Source organism: Lonchura striata, chromosome 3, assembly GCF_046129695.1.
Source record: "Lonchura striata isolate bLonStr1 chromosome 3, bLonStr1.mat, whole genome shotgun sequence".
Taxonomy (NCBI): domain Eukaryota; kingdom Metazoa; phylum Chordata; class Aves; order Passeriformes; family Estrildidae; genus Lonchura; species Lonchura striata.
Window position 1 is genome coordinate 6,548,955 of NC_134605.1, and position 5,394 is coordinate 6,554,348.

At 48.8% G+C, this 5,394-nt stretch overlaps 1 non-coding gene across 1 annotated transcript; it reads left to right on the top strand.

Annotated features, from left to right (window-relative positions):
* The first annotated feature begins 561 nt into the window (after positions 1–561).
* Positions 562–648, top strand: TRNASTOP-UCA (transfer RNA opal suppressor (anticodon UCA)). Its single transcript has one exon. It is a non-coding gene; the product is annotated as a tRNA-Sec (tRNA).
* The last annotated feature ends 4,746 nt before the right edge of the window (positions 649–5,394 follow it).

The window sequence follows — 5,394 nt, forward strand, 5'->3', positions numbered from 1 at the left end:
GGAATTTCCTCCCAGAGGATATTATTGTTCTGAGATGTATCTCATGGGAGAATCACATCCTCCAGAGTATCTGGCATTAAACACCGAAAAACCGGAAAAAAAAAAAAAAAAAAAAAAAAAAAAAAAAAAAAAAAAAAAAAAAGGAGCCCGTGCGCTCCTCGCAGCCCAGCCCGGGCCCGGCCGCCCCCGCTGTTGCACAAGCTGCCACAAGCTGTCCCGGTCCCGGCCGGGCTGTCAGGGTCCCCGGCGCTCCGGGAAGGGCGCGGGGCCGCCCCGCTCCTTCTGGGAAGCGCCGTGACTCACCCGCGGCGGGGCCCGCCCCCGCGCCGGCAGCCAATCACCGCCTTTCTATTTGCATGCGCGCCCGGGGGCCTCTGGGATAGCGGCGGGGGCCGCCCCGGCCGCCCCTCCCGTCAGCGCCGCGTCCTCCGCTCCGTGCGGCCGTGCTCGAACTGGGAACGGGCAGAGGGATCATATGCATGGAAAAACTCTTCTCGCCTTTATGTAGAGATTATAGAGATATGGGAATTCATATAGGGTGTCACATGTGCGGTTAAAGTTGCCCGGATGACCCTCAGTGGTCTGGGGTGCAGGCTTCAAACCTGTAGCTGTCTAGCGACAGAGTGGTTCAATTCCACCTTTCGGGCGGCTTCCTCTTTTCCTTTTTTATCCCGACAATCCCTTTTGTCCCGGGAGGCGCCGGCAGCCCCCAGCCCGACCGTCCCCGGTCCAAGGCAGCGCTCGCCGCGCTGTCCCCAAGTGTCACAGCGTTTACTCTTCTTCCACTTTATTCCCGCTGGACTGCTGAAGTGGCAGCGTGCCAGACACAGCCGAGGAACAATTCAGGTTTTAATTGGATTTTTTTAGCTAAGCAGATCTTTGTTAAACCGTGTCACATGTCCTACAAGAACAGAAAAAGAAGTAAATAACAGAAGCCATTCTCTAGATCTGCTCCATATTGACGATAACCCATCTCCCACCCACGCTGCAACGAAGATGCTTCACTTCAGCAGTAAGCAAGGGTGCTAATAATGTCACCCAGCCCCATGAAAAAGAAAGGTTAGCGTCAAGCTAAAAAACATATTCTTCAAGCAGAAGGCATTTATTTTGTGATATCCTGTTGCGACAGCTCTCCAGTCAATGATTTGTGGAGCCTCTAGTTAGGACGAGATCCCAACCACCTCCACCGCAGGGGACAGTGAGGATTGGAAGGACATTTTCATGTTATCTCCTGGCCCCACAAGTGGGAAGGGCAATTCTGCCTGGTGAATTACAGAATAGTGAATTTTAGAATAGTGAGAATTATCAGCTCTCCTGTGTTCCTGGTTGCTTTTTGAGGGGCGCAGTGCTATCCATAGTTAAGCAGGTAAGCACCCCTGGGGATCTAAGATGGAATGCCTCTGCTTTCTTTACATGGAATGAGTCACTCCAGCTGAAGGCCTGGGAGGAGAAGGGAAGGGCACAGGGAACCCTGAGACCATTGCTGATGACTGCTACTGCTTCGAGACTGCAGACAGACCCCTGAGTTGGTTGAGGGGGAGCAGCCTTGATGCCAGCAAGGCATGTTCCTCCAGGAATATGTGGTTCTGTTATGGGAAATCTGGGGGGAAAAGCCCCTCTGAAGCTCCCACAGTGTGTGCCAACTTCTCCGTGGCCTTGCAGATGTGCGTGCACAGCTGGGAGTGCCCCGAGTCCCAGATGGCCATCTCTGTGCTCCACACCACTCTGCCTGCCAGCCAGCCTGCTCTGCCCATAATGAACTTTCTATGTGGAATTTCTCTGTGGCCTCACAAATTGGTATCTGCTCTGCAATTTGGCTGGAGGGGGTTGTTTTGGGGGTGAGGGGGAGAGTTGGAAAGGCCTTTGCCCAGTAGTGGGCAGCTGAGAATGTTAGCACTCTATGTCAGTTACCAAGCAGAACATAATACGGCTCTTTCATGTGGTGTTTATAACTGAACATGCTGTTTTGTGTCAGCCTGATTTTTTTTTTTTCCTTCCAAGAAGTAGTTTTGGATTAAATTATGACAATTACATTCTTATATTCACACACACACATCCCGGCCAGCTCCCACCCTTGCCCTGCGTGCACACAAACACAAACGGGAATTATGTGCTCTGAGCGTGATTTGAACTCTGCAGCCTGGGATCTGTGCCTGGCATTGAGTTCACTTTTTTTTCCTCCACAACAAAAAGGCCACATCTACTCTGTACTCTTTCATTGCCTCGGGAAACAGTAGGACGGTCAGATTGTTAGTGTGGGTGATTTGTCCCTCACGGAGCTGATGGGCATGAGACTCCCAGGCACGAGAGAGGAGGCTGGGGAGCCTTGCCTGGGGAGCTTGTGGTAAGCAGTGCAGGGGGCTTTGTGAGATCCCCTGTGAATCCCTGCTCCGAGCTGCTACACTCCCCCAGTCTGGCTCCCACACCTGGGCAGTGCCTCGGCCACGCAGGCACACGACAGGAAGCGATGCTGCCTTTTTGGGCTGTGCCCTGCAGGGCTGCACCTCCAGCACGTGGCTGAATGCAGGGAAACACAGGTGCTCGCTGGGACAAGGGACATGGCAAGGCTGCTCTTGCAGCCTTTAGCTGACACAGTGTGCTGTTTTTTAAACATTGGTTGGAGGAGAACACCAGTGTGGAGATCCGTGTAGATGATCTGTCCGTAGGAGGGACATTTTGTACAATGCCATCCATATCTCCTCTGAGTCAGCTTTGCTTGGAGTCACTATTAGTCAGGCAAAGCTTCCAGTGTTTCAACCTGAATGTCACTTTCTTCCCTGACAAAGGGCCAAATTTAGAGGAGCCAAAGCCCTCACCACTGGTTAGAAGGCAATCCAGGGGTTACTCAGAGCCAAAATGCACGAGAGCCTGGCTTCTTAGTCAAACATAATCTGCCTCCTGTTGTTTTCCCCACGGAGTCACAGCACGGTGAGGAGGATGTGCTGGTGACAGATGGCTGACGCGACTTGCTAAGCGTACGGGTGACTGGGCTGTGACTCAGCAAGTGTTTGGTTACAAGAGACTGGGAGCATGTGCTTTTGTACTGGTAACAGTGGTCTTAGCTGGATCTCCTCCTGGGAGGATCAGGCATGGGCTATCGTGCCTCTGACTGCCATCTTCCACGGGAGGAAAGCAGGCACACGTGGCCTATTAGAACAGAAAGTCAGGCTCCTAAATTACTGTTTACACTTGCAGTGGATAATGTTTGAGTGTGTATTAATATATGACCTGCCAGCGATGTCCTAGTGGCCTTCAGAAAGGAAACATCCTGGCCTAAATTCCCATCTTGCTCAGGGAATAGAACTCGGAATTGCAGTTGAGTCACTAGAGGGGGACAAAGACCTAGCCAGGGTATGCATCCATCTACCACCTCCCCCAGCTGCAGCTGTGGGAGATACCTTGGAGAGGCAGCTGCAGAGGTGGCCCTGATCCTTCTCATGTTTGAAGGTGCCCAGTTGCAGGAACAGTTTCCGGAGGCTGAGCATGTAGGTGAGGACCAGCAATGCTTTGTGGAAGTGAAGCCACTCCTTCTCCTCCAGAAGCATGATGGCACACGTATGTGCATGAGTAGGATCAGCGGCCTTTATGTTGGCTAAATTCCAGGATTTCTCCCTACCTAGAGCCAGCTGGTCCATAGATGGCCTGGGCTTTCAAAGGCTAAATTCCAGTCACTGCACAGCACCTGGCCAGAGGACACAGATAATAATGAATTGTTACAGGCGCATGCCATTTTTCTTCTCTCTCCTCTTTCATGAATGGAGGAAAGCTGAATTCTCAAGTCTGGATAGGCGCCAGGTGTTATTGTTGTCTCTGGGAGTTAAAGACGTCATGGAAATATTGGAGGACTTGAGCAGAGTACACCTGTGCTCATCCCACCCGCACACGGAGAGCCCGAGCGGCCGTGCCAAACAACAGGGCACTGCTTGCAAGTGACATATTGACCTGGAGTGCTTCACAGCTGTCCCACACACTGTCCTGGGGAAATGGAGACAGTAATGACTCACACAAATGGCTCTGATACGCAGCCCTCAGCCCAGCCAGGCTGTGTGTGGAACCAAGACACTCCTGTTTTCTCCCCTCCAGCATACTTCCCTGACCAAATCCAGGACTAAGCCATTTGGCTCTGATTGGAGCTGGTCAGAACATGTTTTTCTTTTCTTCTCTTTTCCCCTCCTTCACCCTTTGGAAAATTTTGACATTTCAGCAAAGGGCTGAAAACCCAAACCCTGAATATTTTCCATTGGAAAACGCTGGGGGAAAGGGAGAGGAATAATCCCCAAACTGCCAACAATCAAATCTCTTTTGCTTTTAAGGCTTTTGGGTTTATGCAAGGGAGCATATTTGGAGGTCAGTGAACACTTTTTATGAAAATATCTGTTCTCTTAAAACCAAATTTTTCACTAGTAGTGTTCCAACTGGCATAATTTTTACTGGTGATGGTTTGGACACTCTCTACATCTAAGTTTGGAAAGGACCTGAAGAAAATTTAATTCATTTTATTGGAATATAAGGCACAAATGACACTTCCATAGCACAACTGATGCTGAGAATTTGTATTCTCAATATCATGAGACTATACCCGGGTATTCTTTATTTTTAAAGAGTGCTGTTCACATGAACATCTCAAGCAAGTTTGGTCTCTGGAAACACCACGCTCCCAGAGCTCCAGATAACTTGCCTCAGACTTCAGAGCACATTCCTGAAGGGAACCTACCTTTCACAAGGTCTCATCAAAGGCTGTGAAGGAAGCAATATGCACTGAAAGGTGTGTTACCTATCCCTTGAGTAACTGATAGCACAGAACACTTACAAAGCTTTTTGTTCTGATGTCTTCAGCTGTCTTACATTTCTGTTTGAATTGTAATGTAGACCTGAAACATGTTTCGTCCTGATTTTTATTCTGCTTTCCTGTAAGTTAAAAATAAAAAAGAAAAGAGACAATGTTAGCATAACAGAACACACATATTTGTAGGAGATGAATTATGCCCTAAAACCTTCACTAAATGTGGCTAATAGCAGGTTAGAGTTTATAAAAGGAAAGATCTTAAAATGGGCACACACTGGTCATAAATAAATTGAGGCTGCAGACTTGCAGAAACTTTCAAAACAACAGCAGAGTGAAGTTCAGGATAACCTCCAAAGAAAAGCAATAGGAATAAAAAAGCTCAACTGTTTGAAGACAAGTCTTTATCAGTTGTGGGAAATCATGACAGCAAAGGAATAGATTCAATCACATAGACAACCCTTTTAATTTGTCATGCCCCTTACCCCATTATTTTCCTTGCTGAAGCTTTTCAGTTACTATTTACATTCTCTCTGGTATGATTTAGCAATTGCACTGCAGAACTTCATTCTGATTTAATACAGCTCCCTGTCTCCTGTCATTCCCAGTTT